A 22526-nucleotide genomic window follows, 5' to 3' on the forward strand; every position below is an offset into this window, starting at 1 on the left:
GGCAACCGGGTTCATGTATATTGCTGTCCCTGATAAGTGAAAGCAAGCCAAAACTGACTGTCCGGGTGAATAGGTATAGAAAAGAATGCTGAACATAAATCTGTCACAGAAAAGTAACTAGCTGTAGGTGGTATGCAACTCAGTATTGTTGCTGGATTTGGAACAACAGGAAAAGTAGGTAGCACTGCATTATTTACAGCCCTTAAGTCTTGGACAAATCTATAAGTATCCATCTGATGTTGTAAATCTTTGTTTATTCATTACATATAGGATTTCGGTTCCATCCTCGGAACCGATACGGCCGTTTCCCAGCTTGCACAAGCCAAAAACTCTCAGCTAAGAACCTACCCACAACGCCCCTCTCCTAGTTACTCCACATCTCATTTGCCGCGTTCCTAGTCAGATGTGTTGGCCATCTCTCTCAAAGCTGAGGAGACAATTGTTAATTTTATGATAGTTTTTTTTGAAAATTACTAAATTTTTAGTCAAGCTAGCCTTTCCTCACTGTCGCCTATAACTTAAGCCTATTTCCTACCTTTTTCCTTGGCAATTTAATTTTTTACCTTTTTTGGTACTGCCCCTCTCTCCTGTCTTTGACAGGCCTTCCGTTTTTACTAGTGGTATTCTTTAAAATAACATCACTGGTGTTTTCTCCCTTATTTTTTCTATAGGATAGCATTGTTACCTTACCATGTCAGACAAAGCTAAGTTGGGATTTAAACAGTGTGATAAGTATGGACCTAAGATGCCTAACTCAGATACACATGTCTGTTGTGTCTACTGTTTGGGCGTGGATCATATTAAAGCTGACTGTGACATTTGTGCTAGTTTTAGTAATCAGACACTAGCAGAATGTAAGAATAAACTTATTTTAAAAGGTTTACTCAAGACACCTTTCTCAGAGGCTCTATCTGGGTCGGAGGTCTCACCCCCTCCGAAGACCAAAAAACATAAGGAAAAACGGAGACACTCTGTTCCTGCATCTCCATCAGCTACGGAACTGAGTCAGCTCCATGCTTCGCCAATGCTCTCGGTGCAGACGTCTTTGGCACCAGGCTCTGTGTCCTCTCCCTCTGTTGCCGACCATGATATTCACTCCTATTTTGGTTCCAACCACGGCGCCACTGACTTCGGTGCCATCCTTGTTTCCCACATTGGCTCCGATGACTGTACATGCCTCGGCACTATCCCTGACCACGGTGCTGACAGTTTCTTCGGCTTCATGGGCTCCGATGACTTTACATGCCTCGGCACCATCCCTGGCCACAGTGCCGACAGTTTCTTCGGCTCCATCAGCTCTATAACTCGAATACCTGCCAAGGACAAGATATTCTCCAACTTACGACCCTTTTTTGGGGCAGAGGTTTAGCCCCTTTCTAGAAAGACTTGATTTCCCTTCAGCAGCATCCTTTAGATTGACTAGGAGTTTTTCTGATCTAGACCTAGTGTGGGTTGTGGACCAGCTTCTGGCAGCTAGGGGTTTGCCCATTCCAGCTAGTCCTTCGTCCCTCCTGGCTCGGAATCTTTTACCACATCTTCTCCTGTTTATCCTCTCCAGCATCCACCTGGATCTCATTACTGATGTCTGCTTCAGTACATACTGTCTCGGCTCTGACAGCAGTGTTTTCCCTGTCGGCACTGGCCGCCCTTACTGCATCAGCTTCATTGGAGCCGATGCTTTCTCAGAGCTGTGCTTGGACCGTCCGTACCTTGGTACCTAGTCCGGTGAATATTTTCTCGCTGGCACTATGTCCACGGTTCCGACAGCTTCCAGTTCTCTTGGAACCTCTCAACTAGAGGTGGGCTCTTCGGGTGGGGTGTGACCACCGGTTCTGAGGTTGCCCCTCCCGGTTCTGGGCTCCCATCCCTCCTCGAGTGGGCCTGCTGTACAGGTGATGGAAAGGGTCCTTCATTCTGAAGGCTCACGGTCAGCACCAATGACATCAGTATCAGAAACCTCCCCTAGCATGCACCTCCACGAACCCGCTATGTCGGGTCCCCAGGCACGGGAGTCATAAGAACACTCTTTGAAGGGGAACCCCTTCTCCAGAGTCCTCCTCAGAAGATCCCATTGGAGAGCCACCCTAGAAGAAATGGTGCAAGAGGAAGCACCTTGATTCCCTGGAGGAAACTATCACAGAAGACACTGGATGTGATGAAGGGGAAGGGTCCCCACGTTCTCCCCCAGATGACATTTCATTCGGAGACATTCTCAAAATCATCAAACAGCAAGGGGAATGAAAGTCCTCTAACCCTTTTTTTGAGGAATCTGTGTTCCTGCAGACCTTCCGTGCCCAGCCATCTACTTCCTGGGTGACCCCACCAGCAGATGACCTTGTTAAACTAATTGTGCAGTGTGCCTGGAAGGCCCCGGACAAGATAGAACCTGTCCCCCAGAGGCCAGACAAAATTTTATCTACACCTGAAGACCAGCCCCACTGGTCCAAGCAGTTGACAGTTGATTCTATGGTCGTGGCGGCGGCCACCAAGAGGGAGCTGGCAGAAGATAGTTCCACTGTCCATCCTCCAAACAGGGAGTCCCGGACCATGGACAGACTAGGGAAGTGGACTTGTGCTTCAGCAACCTTTGCCATTTGGTCGTTGAACTATCTGGTACACTTTACTTGCCTCCAAAGAGACCTAATTTCCAAAATGTCCCCCTCTTTGGTGGGGGTACTGCCTGATGAGGTGCGTGACACTGTTGTCTTGCAGCTAGCTACCCTTGAATCCATCTTAAACTCCTTGATGCGTTTGATAACTCACACCACCGAGGGTGCAGCTCGAGCTGCTGCATCTGGTGTTGTCATGAGACGTAATGCTTGGATGTGGTTGTGTGACATCGCAGACCCCTTTAAATCTTCCTTCATCAATGCACCTGTCGACGAATCTGCACTTTTTGGACCCAAGGTATGAGGCACACTTGCACGTAGTGAGAAAGACAGAAAGACCTTGTCTGCTGTAGGCATACGCTTTTCCAACCCCCAGAGGTCCTACTCCAGGGAGGGAGGAAAAATGTGGTTCAGGAAATCCCAAGGATCCTTTTGTGACACTCATGGTGAACAATCCCACTGGGGCAGAGGGGGTAACTCATATGGAATACGCCCTTTTCGGGGTAGAGGGGGTCTGCATAACCAGGGCGCCATAGATTTTTTGTCCGGCAGACCCTACCAGCGCTCCTGAGCAGTGGCCCGATTGCTTTCCTCTGAAAGCAGTCGGGGGTCGTTTTTCTTTGCATCTACCTGCCTGGCATCTTATTACTACTGATGTTTGGGTGTAGAGAATAATATCCAGAGGCTACCAAATACCATTCAATTTAACTCCCAGACCCGTCAAACGAATCCACGATGTACCACCCAATCAGAGGGAATAGCCTTAGAAATATAAAAGCTGCTAAGAAAAAGTGTCATCCAACCAGTCCCACCAGACCAGACAGGATCCGGGTTTTACTCAAGGTTCTTTTTAATGCCAAAAAAGACGGGACTGGAGACCAATCTTGGATCTCAGCTTACTTAAAAAATTTACCAAACCTCAAAAATTCCGGATGGTCACAGTACAGTCCATTCTTCCCTTGCTAGGGAGGGACAATTGGATGTGCTCTATACACCTCCAGGATGCGTACTACCACATAAAGATGGATCACCGTTCCTGGAGGTTTCTCCGCTTCCAGCTGGGAGCCAATCACTACCAGTTCAGGGCACTGCCATTCAGTCTCGATAGCCCCCTGAGTGTTCACCAAATGTATAGCAGTTGTAGTAGCTCATCTTCGACTGCAAGGAATCCAGGTGTTTCCCTATCAAGACGACTGACTCCTTACCACTCCGATCAGGAATCTCCTAGTCCGCAGCCTCTCTTACACTCAAGGTCTCGCTCGCCGCTTGTTGATTACAGTCAACAAAGACAAATCTCAGATGTCCCCAACGAAGACACTGGAATTTATTGGAGCGGTCTTTGACACAACATCCTGTCTAGCTTCTCTCCCCCCACACAGGCTTTTGAAAATAAGAGAGCAAATACAAGACCTTCTTCCTCACACATATGTACCAGCACGTCTTGTACTTCAACTCTTGGGCTCCAGCAGCTGCCGTTACGTTAGTACCACTGGCGAGACTACACCTGAGAATCCTCCAGTGGCTCCTTTTTGCACAATGGTTGTTGTTAACCCACCCACTCAACCACATGATACGCCTTACAAACTGTTGCAAAGAAGAAATGCTATGGTGGATGAAGCTACAAACGAATCTTTTGTGTCGACTGTTCTGTCTTCCCAACCCACGGCCATGGTGACCACGGACGCTTCACTGTTAGGGTGGGGGGGCATTTCCAGGGAAAGACTGTCCAAGGCACCTGGACCCCCATCGAGGCCAACTTGCACATAAATGTCCTGTAACTGAGGGCAGTTCTCTTAGCGTTGCAAGCATTCCATGCATCCCTACCCTGGGGGACCATTGCAATTCAGTCAGACAACATGTCAGTCGTCTGGTATATCAACAATCAAGGCAGAACCAGATCTTACCCCCTGTGTCGGGAAGCCATGAGGATTTGGCACTGGGCGATAGCTTCCAATCACTTCCTTATAGCAACGCACATTCCTGGGAGTTCCAACCTTATTGCGGACGATCTGAGCAGGAACATCCTGATGCCTTATGAGTGGTCCCTCAACCCTGTAGTAGCAGATCGGATCTTCCAACATTGAGGCAAGCCTTGCTACGACCTGTTTGCTTCCTCTCTAAACTACAACTGCAGAAGCTATTTTGCCTTGATCCCCCCTCAGGGGGAACCACTGAGGGAAGCTGTAACACACGATTGGTCCCCAGGTCTTCTGTATGCCTTTCCTCCGTTTCCCCTCATTCCAAATTTCTCCAGAAAGCTCAGAGGTTGAAAAGCAAAGTGATCCTCATTGCTCCCTATTGGCCATGTCAAAGTCTAGTTCCCGTTTCTATGGCCTCATCTGATTCACAGCCCATGGATCCTGGATCATTCCCAGGACCTGTTATTGCATCCTCAGGTACTGATTCATCCGAACCTGCACAGTCTCAAGCTCATAGCTTGGTTCCTCCACTTCCAGTGATTGCCAGGATGCCTGGCATCCCATCTCCTGTTCGTGAAATTCTTCTGGCCTCACACAAACCTTCCACTAGAAAAGGTTTATTTTAATAAATGGACTAGGTTCTCTATTTGGGCCAACGACCAGAACGTAGACCATTTATCTATGCTATTCAAAAGATCCTACAATACCGGACTACTCTTTTACATGCAGGAGCCTCAGCATCGACAATCACTGTACATTTAGCGGCTATCACCAATTTTCATAATGATCTTGATAATTCTTCAGTTATGTCACACCGCCCATGCAAGACCTTTTTGAAGGGAATATTACATGTTAAACTTCCAGTCAAGCCTCCCTTAGAACCCTGGGACTTGACTGTGGTGCTTCAGTCTCTCACAGGTTCTTCCTTCGAGCCCTTTGATTCATGTGATTTGAAATTTTTGTCATGGAAAACCATACTTCTAGTAGCACTCACCTCAGCGAGAAGAGTATCTCAGCTGCAGGCCTTGAGTGTCAAGAGTCTTTACTTGATCTTCCACATGGATAGGGTGTCCCTTCGTACTGACCCTTCTTTCTTGCCCAAGGTCTTTTCTGGCTTTTTCATTAACCAATCTATTGACCTGCCGATTTTCTTCTCAAGGCATTGTAATAGAGGGGAGTACCTTTTGCATATCCTTGATATGCACCGGCAGCTTCATTGCTATTTGGACAGAACTAAATCTTTCAGGAAAACAGACCAATTGTTTGTGGCCTTTGCAGGACCCAGATTGGGTAAACCTGTTTCCAAAGTGACTTTATCCTCCTGGCTTAGTAACATCATTACATTTATCTACTAACAGAGTAAACTATCCTTACCTTCCAGAATAAAGACTCATTTTACCAGATCTATGGCTACTTCTGTAGTTTTTCATTTCAGAGCCTCTATGGATGATATATGCGCAGCAGCCACTTGGGCAAGACCTCATACCTTTATATCTCATTACAAATTGGATTTGGCCTCCAGGGGACGAGAATCTTTTGATTCTGTGGTGCTCAGGAATATCCTTCCTTAGGGCCACCCAGGACTCAAGTAGCTGGGGACTCTGTCCTATCTGTAATGAATAAACAAAGATTTACAACATCAGATAAAGAAGTTATGTCTTACCATAACGTTCCATCTGTGCTGTAGATCTTTGTTCATTCATTACTTTCAGCCCTCCTTCCCCCTGCCTGGACTCCTGGTGGACTTTAGGAACTCCTGTTTAGGGTATTTGCTCAGACAGAGCCTCCTACTATTTTTTCTATTACTACATCTTTTATCCAGGGTGGGCAAACTCGATCTGGAGTAACTAGGAGGGGGGCATTGTGGGTAGGTTCTTAGCTGAGAGTTTTTGGCTTGCGTGAGCTGGGAAATGGCCGTATCGGTTCCGGGGACGGACCCGAGGTCCTATCTGATCACTTTGATCAGGGGTTCCCATCCCCCTCCTGATAAGAGGCCTAGGCAAGAGACAGAATATGATTCCTCTGATCAGGTTTCTATTTCCTTTGATTCTTCTTCTGAACAGGATTATTCCATTCCTCCTTATGAGGATTCTGATGCTGAAGAATCCATTCCTTCAGCCTCTCCTCCTGAGGATTATTCTTTTGGGGAAACACTGCATACCATGAGGGAGCATTTCCACTGGGAAAGCCAAGATTACTCAGAATCTAAGAAAAGACTCCGAGACTTTCTGCTATCACTTCAGCACAGACCCCTTGCTATTCCACCTGTTCTAGACATTGTAGATGATGTATTTTCAGAATCCGGCCTGTCCCCAGACTCTTTACCTCCTGCACCTGCTAAGTCTGACAGATACCACAGGGTCCCAGATTCTCAAAGTCCTGTATAAAAACCTTGCTGCTGACCCAGAAACTATATCTCAGGGTCCCAAAGGGGTCAAAGCTTCCACTGCTAAAAACCCTGTCCCCTCTGATAGGGATTCTAGGGCACTGGACAGATGGGGGAAAAAAGTTTACACTTCTGCTACCTTGGCTGTAAGGGCTTTTAAATTGTCAGTTTCATATGCTTAAATATCAGCAATACTTAATGTCACTGCTTAAACAGAAAATGTTGACAAATTCTGAATGTTCAGAGAACAAGGAAATGCAGGATTTATTGCATGCAACTGAACAAGTGGAAAAGCATACTTTGCAATGTGGCTATGATTCACAGGAGGCCTCTTGCAGGGCTGCTGTTACAGGTTCTGTTATTAGAAGGCATACTTGGTTAAAGGAACAGAATCTACCTGATCATGTTAAAGCAAAATTATTAGATGCCCCATTACAACATGGTACCTTGTTTGGTGCTAAAGCAGAAGAGGTGTTGAAGAAAATGGAGGATAAAGCGAAATCCATGCAGACAGTTAAGGATTTTTTACAGGTACAGCCACCCAGATTTAACAGGAACTGGCCTTCCAAAAATTGGTCCTTTCCAGTGTCAGACAGGCCACAAAGAGTCAGATACAGACGTCCCAGAGGCAGATCTCAGCCCCAAGGCTCATACAGGCCTAAACAATGGGGTGCTCCTACCTCCAAAAGTGGAGAAGACAAATCACAACCTTACAGGACACAGTCCCAATGATTTTCCTCTGCCAGATCCAAGCACTTTTCTTTTGGCAGCCCCCTTAGGGGGAAAACTAGCACTTTTCTCACAAAATTGGCAAAAGATTACCCAGGACAAATGGGTCTTGAACATAGTGTCCCAGGGCTACAGGTTCCATTTTCACACCCTACCAAGGGCAAAAGGTATGCCAGACCTGCCACACAATCAATGGGCAGAGGCACAAAAGCAAATTACAGCCCTCATGGACATGAGCGTCATTCAACAAGTACCACAACAAGAGCAGGGGCAAGGATTTTACCCGAGACTTTTCTTGGTGCCCAGAAAGGACAAAGCCTGGAGACCAGTACTAGACCTGTCTATACTAAACACGTTTCTGGAGGTTCCAAAATTCAAGATGTTGACTCTACAGCAGTTACTGCCCATGCTGGGCAAGAAGGCTTGGCTCATAACTTTGGACCTAAAAGAGGCATACCTGCATGTCCCAATCAGACAATCTTGCAGACGATACCTCAGATTCATAGCTGGCTCAATGCACTGCCAATTATCTGCACTGCCCTTTGGCTTATCTCTTGTGCCCAGGGTCTTCACAAAATGCCTGACACCAGTAATTGCATTTTGCAGACAAAGAGGAATTCAAATAGATCCCTACTTGGACGACTGCCTTATTCAAGCAGAGAACAAAGACATTCTTCTAAAGCATCTGGCGTTTGTAAAAAGATTACTGATTTGCCTAGGGTACACAGTAAACGAAAAGAAATCAAAACTAGTACCCTCTCAAGAGGTAATATTCCTGGGTGCAAGCTTAAATACAACTGCCCAGATGGCTTATCTCACACCAGACAAACAAAGGCAACTGACTTCTTACTTCAAAAAGTTGGCAACAAAGACCCAGTTATCTGCAAGGAAAATCCTGTAGGCCTTGGGCTTCATGGCATCCTGCATTCTACTAATTCCATATGCCAGACTGCATATGAGGAAACTACAATGGTATCTAAAAAGTGTTTGGACTCAGCATTGCCACAGCCTGAAGACAGTAATTACCCTTATTCTCTGCCTGCAACAGGAGTTCCGATGGTGGGCACAGGTCTGTCACCACAACAAGGGTCTGCCATTCACTTTACCCACAGCCAGACAGACACTGACAACGGATGTATCAGATTATGCCTGGGGGGCACATATGGCTGGAAAATGTATTCAGGGCACATGGCCTGCAAGCCAGGTGCATCTTCATATCAATCAAAAAGAGATGCTAGCTGTTCAGAATGCCCTGACAGCTTTCAAGGACCTACTTCATCCAGGACAGTTACTGATAAAGACAGACAATACTACAGTCATGTGGTACATAAACAAGCAGGGAGGCACACATTCCTACCCCCTCTGCAGACAAGCAATGACCTTGTGGGACACAGCATTAATTTACCAAGTTCACCTGCAAGCGCAATTCCTGCCAGGAAAAACAAATACTCTGGCAGACGAACTAAGCAGAAACCTCATGGATCCCCATGAGTGGAAACTGGATCCACAAGTCTTCAGCATGATAACAAGGAAATGGGGATGCCCAGACATAGATCTATTTGCCTCCCCTCACAAGTGCCAATTACAGAGATTTTGCACAAGGATTTATCACAAACAAGCATGGAGAGTGGACGCCCTATCCTTCAGCTGGAAAAACCTAACAGTATACGCCTTTCCTCCACTGCCTCTCCTTCCCAAGGTACTCCTAAAGGTCAGACAAGAGAAGCCAAAATTGATACTGATTGCACCAGACTGGCCACGCCAGCGTTGGTGCCCATTCCTAAAGAGCTTGTCTCAAGGCCCAGCATGGATATTGCCTCAAACTTCCCACTTGCTCACCCAACAAAACAATCAGATCCTGCACAGTCAACTCAGGACCTTAAATCTGGCAGCATGGCGGATAATGTAGCCATTCAGAACACTCCTCTTTCAAAAGCTGTTATGGATGTTATCTTGGAGGCCAGGAGGCCCAGTACCAGAAAGTCTATGCAGAAAAATGGAAGAGATTCTGTGCTTGGAACCAGGTACAAGGCATCGACATGTATGTACCAAATATTCCTAAGATTTTACAATACCTAACTGAGATGCTGGACAAAGGCCTTTCTTTTTCTTCAATTAAGATTCATGCCTGTGCCATTTCAGCCCATTACAATACGGAACCTTCTATCTTTTCTCATCCTTTAATAAGGCAGTACCGCAGAGGGGCCGAAAACACAAGACCTCCAAGGAGAGCACCAATACCTGCTTGGGACCTCAATTATGTCTTGGAAAAACTCACACTGCCTCCCTTTGAGCCAGCCTCAACAGCTGATATAAAATTCTTATCCTGGAAAACAGCTCTGCTACTGGCAATAACCTCTGCAAGACGAGTCTCGGAGTTACAAGCACTCATGGCTGTGGAACCTTTTATCATTTTTCATCCGGACAGGGTTTCTCTGAGGACAAACCCAACATTTATGCCTAAGGTAGTGTCCAGTGTGGCCCTCAACCAAACCATTCACTTGCCTACCTTTTATCCAAACCCACAGAACAAGGGTGAGAAAATTCTGCATTCTTTAGACATACAAGGCTGCTACGCGTTTACTTGGACAGAACTAAAGCTTTCAGAAAGACTGAGCAACTTTTAGTGTCATATGCTGCAGGATCACAAAGAAAGGCTATCTCAAAGCAGACTATTTCTAAATGGATAGGTCATTGCATCCATTTCTGCTATTCTCAGCATGGCAAATCAGTGCCTAAGGGCATTAGGCCTCATTCAGCCAGAGCAGCAGCCACTTCAGCAGCCTTCCTCAGAGGAGTACCAACCAAAGACATCTTAGGCTGCAACTTGGAGTTCAGTGCACACTTTTACAAGGCACTACCACTTACCTCTTTACCATAAATCCAGAGCAGGCTTTGCCACTGCAGTGCTGCAGGGCCTCATAGCCTCTCCTAACCCTATTTAGGTCAGCCACCCATACTCAGCTTTGGGATTCAACCCAAGAGTAATGACTGCAACAGTGAAACACGATGAACATAGTACAGTTGTGTACCTACCATAAATGTAGATGTTCGAGTGTATTCACTGTTGCAGTCCAGGTTACCCTCCCTCTGTCCCCCTTTCTTCTGCTGGGGTTCACCTGTACTTCTCTATTCTATACAACCTATGTGGTGTATTTGCTTGTAGATGAAGGAAATGTTTCTTTACTGCATGTATGTTTATTTGCATACTATATTTAGCCTACCCTTTTGGGGGCACCTGACATCTGGGGCAAGAAAAACTGAAGAAAATGGCGTCAGCTGCATCTTTTATACTCCTGGCGCACTGACGTCAGAGAAGAGGCGACAGCAACCGACGCCGGACCAGGACTTTGGAATTCAGGCCGACTGCGGGTAGCCTGCCAGCAGGATAACCCAAGAGTAATGACTGCAACAGTGAATACACTCGAACATCTACATTTATGGTAGGTACACAACTGTACTTTATTCCCTTTTTCATATATTTCACCATTGTTTGTGTTTGTTGCCTAAATTTTACAGAAAAAGCATCTCTGAACCAGTTCACTTACTTGATTAATTCAAAAATAAATAAGTAAAATGGCTTTCCAAGATGGCTGTACATTGATCAGCAGCTTAACTTCAGCTCTCTCGATGTGAAAAAAGAAACTGAAACACAAGAGCCAGCAACTCTGTAAATTTTAGTAAATTCAGTCACTGGCAAATAGGTCCATTGCCTGGATGCCAGTAAAGAAGAAACTAAGAGATCCTGAAAGGAGATTAACTAGAAAGGTGAAAAGAAAACCTTGACTGGAAAGAATCCTGCAACTGTGCAGCAAAAAGCAGTTCAAGCTCCATCTTTAATGCAAGTAATCTAGAGGAAAACATAAGTCAGATGTGCTCAGAGCTGATTAAAGTAACAAAACACCTAAGGAATATATCAACTCAAATAACAAAGACTGGAAAAAATGGAAGAAGCTTTAAACATATATTCAGATGAGTTGATAAAACTGCAAAAATCACAGGTCGAAATGAAGTTTGTTCAGCAAGGGATGAGCCATCAAACAGAGGGGATTGTGATTCTCATTCTGTTGGTAAGGCTGATAGAGAGACTTTGCCACTGAAACCATTTCCAATGCTGCAAAGGAAAAATGCTTCAGAGACCACCAAAAGCACAGGGGGTTTACCAGAAGAATCGGGAGTACCTTGGACTTGAACCAGAGTCTGAGGTTGGGAGATGGAGATGGACAGGAAGAAGACAAGCAACACTGAATAAATCTATAATGAGACTATAACGCATTAATCACATATGTGAAATAAGGCTTTTCAAGAAAAAGTGGCTGAGAAAGATGGGATTATTGTTGACTTTGTTAAACTTGTTGGGTTACTGACAGGCATATGCCTCACTTCATGTCATTTAATGTTTGGAAGGATACTAAAAGGGGGGAAAGAGGGAGAAAGGGAGAAAAGAGCAAAAATTGTTTACTTACTTTAACAGTATTTGTGTAAAATATTTTGTGATGTAAATTGTATGTGATACAGTAAAGTATTTTTCGTGATTGCTATTTGTGATAAAGATACTGCAGTCGTCAGGTGCTTTTTTCTTTTTCCTTTTTTAGTTTTAAGAAATATAGGCTTTACAATATGTAAAGAGAGAGACTAAACAGCACTTTTGATCAGTAGGTTGCAATACAGAGTTGTTGGGTTGTGGGGTGGGGTATAAAAATGCACTTTTTATAATATTTGTAGAATTGAAATGTTTCCTTTTAATTTTGCACAGGTAAATGTCTGTATCAGTACCCTTGGCTTAATCTAATCACAAGTTTTTGTTGTGAATGCAAGTGGGTTTTAAAAATGAGAGACTACACTGTAATAGTTTTCTTTAAGCAAATAAATGTTCAGTGCCATTTGAGAAATCTGGAGCTCCAGTAGTGATAGAAGAGAGAAAAAGATAATAGTGATATACTTGTGGTAGTAAGGGCCTACTGGCAAGGGAGGAGAATTACGCTGGCATGTACTCGTATTCCATCTAAAATTGCTATAATGGAGTTTAAGAAAACTTTGGGAGAAATAATCCGCTTTCAGCAGAGAATATTACTTATAGATGGGAACTGGATCTTGATTTACAGCAGTGAGGAGGTATCTGGGGGACGTAGAATGGACAGTATAACAAAACGGTATATTTCTGAAGAAAATTATGAAAATATTTGGTATGGAAGACAGTAATTCAGTAGTAGGAACTTGGACAGAATTTACATATTGTTCATATTATCATCCAAGGTACAATCACCAGGCTAGACTAGATATTAATTATATTTCACATGAACATATACATTTAATTGAAAGTTTTGTCACACAGCCAATAACTAATTCAAATCATGCATCAGTAACAACTAAGATAAAAATGCAAGGTAGTGAACTACAAATTAGACACTGGTGCTTCCCCACCTACTTGTTAAAAAGAGAGGAATTTAAGGAATGGGTAGTGGAAGTTATTGAAGCGTTATTAGGGAAGATAGAAATTTATTCAGAAGTTATAGATAGTGAGTGGAACAAAATGAAATTGGAGTTTAAAAATGGGGTAGAAATAAAAGAAAACGACAGAGGGTAAAGAACTAACAAAAATTATTTAGAAGGGCTGACAAAGGTTAAACTATTGGGGGGATCTCACAGAATTAGAAGAGACATGAATACAAAGTGCTAAAAAGAAGGTAAGGGAGTATATGGATACTATACATGAGTCTAGAAAGATTGGTATTAAGCAACTGTTTGTTGCTAAACTTAGGGAGCCTGTAAAAAAGAAAAATAACCAGAAATCCTGTAAAGGGATTAAAGATATTTTGGAAATTTTATGAAAATTTATGTAAAACAGAGGAATGTGGAAATCAGGAAAAAGCAGAAATGGAAATATTTATGGAAGACTTAAGTACGTTAAGGTTTAGAGGTAAATAAGGCTCAGTAGTTAACAGTTAAGATTGGATGAGATGATGTAAAAATGATGGATAAATCAATGTGCAGGAAAATCTCCAGGAATAGATGGTATTCCTGTGGAAGTTTGGAAGCTGGGATGGAAGAAAGTGAGAAAGATCCAGAATTTTTTTTAACAGTATTTTAAAAGGAGGGGAGGCACCAACATCCTGGAAGAAAGCTGTGGTGGCTTTAATACCTATAGATGGTGAAGACACATCAGACCCAACTTCATGTAGGCCCATTTCAATTTTAAATCATGATTATAAAGCGTTTGTCTATAATACCTAAAAAAATGGCAAAGGTATTGCCAAATTTGATAGATATGGGTCAATGTGATTTTGTGAAAGGAAGTCAAACATTTGATGACATTAATACAACTGGGAAGCAGAATGTTAGAAAATACCACTGTTGGTGGATCTTGATGCAGAAAAAAAACATTCAACAGAGTAAGCTGGGATTTTGTGAATAGGGCAGGGGAAGCATTTGCATTCCCTGGTGCAGTAAGATTAATTGGAAGGATATATGAGGGATTGGATGCAAAAATTAAAGCGGGAGGGTTCCTGTCTGATAAGTTGACTGAACAGAGGAACCAGTCAGGGTTGTCCTCTTTCCCCATTGTTATTTGCATTCTATTTAGAGTCATTAGCAAAGAAAATAAGGGATGTAAAAATTCAAGGATATAATTAGTATAGCTTTCTTTGCAGACAATATTATTGTGTACCTCATAAAACCATAAAAGACATTTTGGTTTTGTGGAACTTTCTGAGACAGTTTCAGCTCTTCTTAGGATATAAAATTAATGAAGACAAAAACAAATAATATAGCTGTGAATGATGTGCCTATCAGCAATACCCATATTTATGTGGACATGATAAAATGAAGTATTTAGGAGTATGGGTTAAAAAGGCTTCTGTTATGGCAGCTAAAATATGCGAGAAGAGAAAAAACAAAAAGATAATACAATAAGTGAGAAACTGGATGGTCTTGTTTATGGATATGGATAGCGAGAAACGAGCAGTATAAATGTTTTTAGTCCCTTTAGTTTTATATACAGGCCAGGCATATTTGTATCAACCAGAGGAAAAGTTGTGGATATTAATTAAGAGCTGAAGGATTTTATCTTGGAAGGGAAGAGGGCAAGTGTCAAGTAGGATAAGTTGATCCTTCCAGTAGAACTAGGTGGTTTAGGATTACCTAATTTTAATGGCTGTTGTAGAGCTGCACTGTTAAACCTTGTATGTATAACACAAGTAGAAAACTATAATTCAAAGCAGAAAGGGGTGATGATGAAGCAGGGAAAAGTTCAAGAAATAAGGAGAGAGTGGGATTTTAGTTGCTGATCCTTAAGGAGAATAACAGCAGCCATACAGAATATTACATTCATAAACTAGCAGAAAGTATTCTAATAACTAAGCCAACATGAGAATGGAGAAAGGAGATTCTGAGAATAGGGATGACTGCAATTAGAGGTGCAGAGAATAGGCAAAAGTGGGCTGGAATTTACAGGAGAAAACTGACAAAAGAACCAAGGAATTGGGAGCAAATAACTAGAGAGAGAAAGGTAGTAGAGTGGGAAGATGCCAAGAAGACATTTGGACTGCAGGCTAGATACTGCTTTCCCAATCAGAGATTGATACCAGAGTATAAGCAAAGAGAAAGGGATGCGGGAACTACAAGACCTGTTCTGGTAGAGTTTTTAGTTGCGTCTAGAACAGAAGCTGCTGTTAAGAAAGGGATAATTAGTAGGGCATAAAATATTGCATGGTAACTGCAAAAATCAATCTGAGGAGGTTAGAAAATATTGGAAAGAGAGAGTGGATAAGCAAGTCACAAGGAAATAATGGCAGGATATATGTATGGCTCCCAAATATGCAACAAAGTTTAGAAGATTTAGGAATTTTGCATGGAAGTGTTTGCATATTTATACCCCAAGCAGACTCCAAAGCTTTTTTTCTCAAGTAGATGGCAAATGTTGGAGGTGTGATGGGAAGAAAGAGGTAGCTAGGAGCACATGTTTTGGGAGTGTAATGAGTTGTCAGACTTTATAAAAATTCCTTACAGAGTACACTGTCAGAAATACTGGGTGAACGAAGTGTAATTAAGGAGAGTATTTATTTATTTATTTTGGAGCTGGGATACAATAGCTGAATTGCCTAGACATAGTAAGGTCTTGTTAAGTTTAATTTTGGTAGCGGCCAAAAAAAAAACAATTACTAAGCAATGGGAATCAAAGTCTAAACCAGCTGTATTTGAAGTAGTGAATATTGTAACAGAGAAAAAAAAGTGGAAGTGGGATCTTTAAAGGGTAGGAAATTACAAGGAAAATATGGAAATTGTTGGAACAATACATGCAGAATAATGTTTTGGCGGAAGAGTGAGGTTTAATGGAAGGCAGGACTTGATTAATTTAATGTTGAATTGATGGTAATTCTGTATAAAAATATATGTGCAATATAATGTTTGTAACTGTGAACATGTTATAGTTTGTGTTCTTTATTTTATAAATGTTTGCCTATGTCTTAAGTGATAATTCAGTAAAGGTTTTAAAAAATAAAAAAATATATATATTTTTTTTCACTTCTGCTAGATCTTCCTGAAGATGTACTTTCTGCATTTCTTACTATTTCTGTACCCTTCTCTTTATCACCCTCCTGCTCACACACCTTTCCTGTCTTAATTTGTGACATGTCCTTTCATTTGGATGGGTTGTCATGTTAACATCCTTTTTAAATCACATTTGCCTCTTGTTTTTCATTTTTCTCCCTGCCTTAATGTTTTCCCTAGCCACTCTTTCTTGTCTGTCCTTTGTACTCCACTTTATATTTATTCAAAAACTGTTTGTGACCAGTCTCTGATTTTGGTCTAGCAAACTTCACATTTTCTTTTCATTAAGGGTCATCCACTTGTATTTGTGAGTTGTTCCCCATTTTCCATGGTAAACTAGCTACTGCTGACCAAAGGTACTTTTACAGTTATTACCTTGAACCTCCTCGTCCTTGCTGGCTACATTGTCCAGTATTTTCTCCTTCTTTGTACTTTTTTTGTACTGGATGGATAAGTTGGTCTAGTATCTTCACCTTGATTCTGTCTTCTTGATTTGGATGCTGAAATGCATCAATCTACTTCTACTGAGATTAAAGTCTAATCATTAGAGTGTGTGTCTCTCTCTCTCTTTTTTCTGCTCCAAAACCTTATCTAGTCCCTTTTCTGTTAATTGCATTCTCTTTCCGCTTCTTGCTAATTGATTGTATTATATCTAGCCACAACATTTCACTTCCTCCCTCTCTCTCTGTTATGCGACTGCTGGGCTGTTCATTTTTGATGCTCTTCAAGTGTCGTCGTCTTCTTTTCCGTTTCTAACATTTTTTCTCAAGTACCTCACAGTTTGTTCGCTAGTGTAGACTGCTATTCCTCTTCCATTTGGCTGTTTCTATTGTACCCAATCAGCTGATGTCCTGGTATCTCCATATCCTAGTATTTTTTTTTCCATTTTCCCAAATTGTTATACTTACAGAGTCCGTTCCCTCCTCTTGTTTCAGTTATCTGAAACATCTCTGTTTTCTCACCTAAACTGGCATCATTAAACATGAGCCTCCTTCCCACTAGGAAAGTTTTACAAACATTTTATTTTGTGCCATTTCAAGTACACAGAATCTCTAGAATTCTGGAGGTAGTATCAGAAGGCCACCCTTCTGATTTCTCTTCAGCTCCTGCTTATTGGCAGTATATTTCTTGCACTGCAGCATACAGGTGGTCTTAAACAGCACCTATTGATAATATGACACAACATTTGGGATTCCTAGTCTCCTAAAGTCACTTTCTACCAGTCTACTGTGGGACGCTTCCTGCGCATAATCCACAGTAATCTTGTTTATGAGCTTTAAAAATCTCAGTAGAAAATCCACTGGAAAGGCCTGATAAACATAAAGAACCCATGGAAACAAACTAACCTTAAATTGTAATACCTGGACTCTCAGACCTAAATCAAGCACGGTCATTTTTCATCTCTTATTGTATCTTTGAAGCGAGGCAATACTTTCTCATGAGTTTTCATTACTGTTTGTTCTATGTTAGTCCCAAACCAGGCACCTAAGTGATAAATGTAATCTTCCTTAAATAGGGAAATTTCCCTTTTCGGAGAGGTGAGAGGTTGTAGTGCATAGGAAGTGCCATGGTTTTATCGTGATTAACTTCACATCTGCAGCATCTCCTAAATTCATTGAACGTATAGAAAACTGAAGGCTAGTCATCTTGTCGGTCCACTAATAACACATCATTGGCATATAGCAAGATCTTCACTTCAGTGCTCTGGAGTCTGTACCCCCTCAATTCTGACTGATATATTGCAGCCACTAGAGGTTCGGTGTGTAGAGCAAAGGGGGCAAAGGGCACCCTTGCTTCATAACCCTCATGACAAAGGCTCAGAATAACCCCTGTCCTGTATACATTTCAAAGACGAGGTTAATCCAACTTAATGGAAAACTAAATGCATACAGCACTTGTTTTAGAAAAAGGCCACTGTGCACGATTGACTGACTGCCTTTTTGGCATCTAAATGTAATATACAACTTCTTAACCCAATTATTTTGCCAAGTGGATTACTAGTGTGGTTTAATATTTTTGAAGGTCTGTGGTCTTCCCCTCACAAAACCACATTGGTCTAAGGTCACTAAAGATGATAGCAGCTTTTCTTCTCATTGTCCAAGTAAGGCCAAAATTAGCTTATAGTTGTGGTTTAAAATTGATATTGGTCTGTAAGAGGCTGGCAGATCTGGGTCTTGCTTTCTTTCTTTCAAGATTTAAAGATATCATTGCTTGCTTTCAAGATTCTGGTTCCATCCAAGCTAGTAACACTTTAACTTTTGCAAGGCAGGAATTAATACTTAGCATGTAACCAGAATTCTGGTGGTAAACCATCAAAATTCTGGGGTCTTACCTAGAGCCTGCTCTTTAATTGCCCCCTCTGTCTCATTCTGGGTGAATGCAGGATTTCCTCTGTTCAGGAATGATGTCCAATAAGTGCCTATTACAAAGGTATTCCTCTAGAACCTTGCCCAACCCACTTTCATCTACCTATGATTGATGCATCCAACTAAAATAGTTTCTCAGCAATTGTATAATCTTTTCTGGATACCAGTAATCTTCCTATTTGTATCAGGAATTCTGACTTTTGATACTGAGTGAATATATGCTTTTATTCCTTTCTGTATCAGCTTGTATTTCGTATCCATTATTTCTTCAGTTTGACTTTTAATAGATGTATTTTGACCTTCTGTCCCAGTATTTGCCACACATTCCTGCTCTGTAAAACTCTTGGCTTGTTCCTTTAAAATTTCGCCTTCCCATTTTTCCATAGTGTATTTCATCTTATCCTTGTTTTCCAATGGAATTTTTAAAACATCCCGTTTACCTACTCTTTTACTGCTTTCTAGATACTCTGCAGCCAGCCCTCTATCCTAGATCCTTTACACTACTGTCTCCCTTGAGTTAAGATGATTTTCTTGTAAGGCCAACACATGTATGCAGTGCTGCTTGACATAACATAACTTTCTTGTTCTTTCAGATAGATGGGGAAACCCATTTACATTCCAAGTTAATACACAGATTGTCACCATGATTTAGGGAAAATACTGACGTCCCTTTAATTATCTGATTATATCCCATTCCAGTTTCAAACAAAGCTTTCTTTTGAAACCAAACCTAAGTTCTGTGGTACACATAGCTGAAACAGAATGTCTTGCCCCTTTGCCTAATGTAGACACATTTTGTACTAATATATAAAACAATCTTGTGTAAACTCCCAACATCAAATGAAAAACATGCACACAGTATTTTAAACTTATAGCCATATCAATTTTGCATGAAGTGAATAATATCATGATTAAAGACGCACATTAATCTATTGTGGAATATACTTCCAGGAAATGAGGAATTTCCTGTCTGTTCAGTATCCCAAACAAGCTTCTGCTCTCAGACATCGGCGTGCCTGCACTGTTACTTCTTCATTGCAACAATTCTATCATGCAGAGTCTCCCTCGAACCATGAGTCAAACTGCATTCCAAACCCTTACTGTGAAAACATAAACAAGTTTTCCAAACAACTGCAGCAACCAAATAAATTAATTAATAAATAAATAAAATAAATAAGTAAAAGGAAGGAGACCAACAAAGAATAAACAACAAGCAATATTTGCATTTTACATTAATATTGCCAGCAGCACCAAAACTGCTTGATATTAAAGTGATAGGCACATGATCAGTATGCAACAGTTTGTATTTTAACACTATGCATAAAAAAGAATGATAATAAAATATTGGAATAAATGAGCAACATCGTTATCGTGGTACCGTCTTAGATAATATGTTGTCTTAGGTTAATTATCCTCCAATTTCTTATTTGGATCAGAACTGTAACTGAAAAAAAAAGTAACACTTTTTATTTGAATCTCTCTTCCTTCTGCAACTCAAATATCCCTGCCCGAAGATGGTGGAAGAAGGTAACTGTTGGCTTCTATCAGTCATGTGACCACCTTATTTGGAGCAGTGCAATCGTCATTGAAAAAGAAAAGAATCAGAAGTGAAATAATGAAATAAGCCAAACAATGGTAACATCAAAATGTACCTCTGGCCACTACAACCTACACAATAAAACATTAAATAACAAAGAATCCCTGTCGTCCTCATTAGCATTTAGATATACAAGGATGGAGTTTGCCTTGCACAAGTCACTTTGCTGAGTTTTTCCTACTGCAAGGGCTGCTATTTCTGTTAGATGCAGTTTCTTTTTGAAGACTGGGGATTGGCTCATTCCATCCACAGTCCTCCTTGTAGTGCTGCTAGTTTCAGGCCGAATGTCACCATGAGTGCCACCATTTTGTGATCCTTCATCACCTGATCGATCTGGTGCTGACTTCACATATTGAAGAGCAAAGCTGACCTCTGAGAAAGCCTTCACTCACTCCCCTCTCTTGAAATATTATCAAGAAAGACGGTTAGGGAAATCTAAATACTAACTTCCTTTGCCTGTATTCCCTAATCATAGGTGAAAACTTAGCTGTTCTTTGCCATATAACAGTTTAATAATCAAGCTGTGAAAAGACATGACCTTTTTTTTTTTTTATAAAGGCATTCTTTTCATTTTCCACTATGAGGGGATGGCAAATGCACCAAGAATTGGAATCCCTGAGCTGTATTTCCAAAAACATCTTGCACAAAACACTTTGTGTTTTTGCAAGGGAAAAAGCTCACCTGCACCCCACCCCCAACTTATTTATACCAACTCCGAGGTCAGACTTACTCAGAAAAGGAGAAAATTCCCCAAAAGTTATTCACTTTTGGCACAACTTGCCAGTAGTGATTTCCTGTGGAGGAACTCTGTTCATTAGCAAATAAAGCTTGGACAGTCAAAGTTCGGGAGCTCAAGCTTCGTCCACCAGTAGGATAACCCTTATTGCTTTGCTTCATAATAGTGATCACATCAGAATGCTCCGGTAGCACATCATGTGTTACAGTATTTTGCAGAGCTGTCCTATGAATGAGCTTATCTAGTTTACCTTTAATTACTTTAATTTCAGAAAAGATGAGTTCTAAGGATAATGTTTGGCCCCTTTTGTAACATTGTTGAGGTGTAGTAATGGAAGCACCACCAATACACCCCTCAACCTCTCAACACAAGAAATCTGGGAACAGCTAAAAATTAATTAATTAATGTAATTTAATTTATTTATTTATTTTACATTTGTTTACTGGGAAAGTCCAACTGAGTGTGAGCACATTTTCAGCTGTGGCCTGAGTAGAAGAGCACCAGAATACATAGAATAGAGTAATGACAATCTAGTAAAGTTTATAATTATTACAAGGGAGCAAATAGACTAAAGCTTACTTGAGAACCTTATTAAATGGTCATAGCTGATCCAGTTATGTAATTATCAAATCCTGTACAATGATTTAAGGAGAAAAACTTAAAAAAAATGTTTCACAATCAGCAAGCATAGATTTAACAGTTTGAGTAGAATGGAAGGGAGACAAAGTAATTAGATTTATTATAGAGGCATAAAATGGAAATGGAGACACATCTTTAGTTAGAAAAAATGAAAGGCTGAGTTTAAGCAGAAGGTTCAAGGGACAGCTAAAGTCAGTTTAATGTAGAAAAATCCAAGGACATGACAGATACAGTGACTAAACAGACTAGAAGGATGATTATATCTGTAGGGACTGCTTTAATAGTTGGGGTAGAGTTGTGAAAAAGATCATAATTTAGGATTAGAAGGATAGCAGGTAGAGTGAAAGTGAAAGGGGGCAAAGGCCCACAAATAGGGACAGATTTTAAACATTACTCTTATAAACTTAGAAAGTTGTTTTTTCTGAATAATGTGAAGGCTGAAACTTAAATGTGTTCAGTATTTAGTGATTTCAGCTCTTAGTGATTTGTTTGAAAACAACAAATTTAATGAGGAAAAAAACAAAATAAGAGAAAAAAAATCTGGACATTCTGTGAAAATCTGTACATTTCAGAGGTATGACTGCCATTCTCCACATAAGAATACCTTGTGGATCTTCTTTTGTCTGTTGGAAGCAAGATCATAGCACAGTGGAAGCATTTTGAGTAGAATGTGACAGTCTGGACACAAGCAGGCACGTAAATTCATTGCAAACATGCACTTTAGTGACGACACTTTTGTATTCAACACTGAGGGAGGAGAGTGGAGAAGACGAAGTCTGTGATTGTACCACTCCTCACAGAATGCACTGTGCACATGATCTGGTCATGAGGATGTAATTGCCAAGATCTTTACTGATGACACCGGGAATGCCTGGGTGGAAAAGATGACAAAGGGAGAGGTTGGCACACGTGTATGTTCATCTTAACTCAAGTCATATGCTTTAACCTAGTGGCTGTTTATGACAGAGGAGATGCAGTAAATAACACTAACATTC

The 22526-nt window shown here is 41.3% G+C and overlaps 1 protein-coding gene across 1 annotated transcript in view; it reads left to right on the forward strand.

Moving 5' to 3' along the window:
- MPDU1 (mannose-P-dolichol utilization defect 1) overlaps positions 1-22526 on the forward strand; it is a 226763-nt gene that overhangs the window by 100524 nt on the left and 103713 nt on the right. The window lies entirely within an intron of this gene.

This window comes from Protopterus annectens, chromosome 7.part0, assembly GCF_019279795.1.
Source record: "Protopterus annectens isolate FY-2018-M chromosome 7.part0, PAN1.0, whole genome shotgun sequence".
NCBI classification, from domain to species: Eukaryota; Metazoa; Chordata; order Ceratodontiformes; family Protopteridae; genus Protopterus; species Protopterus annectens.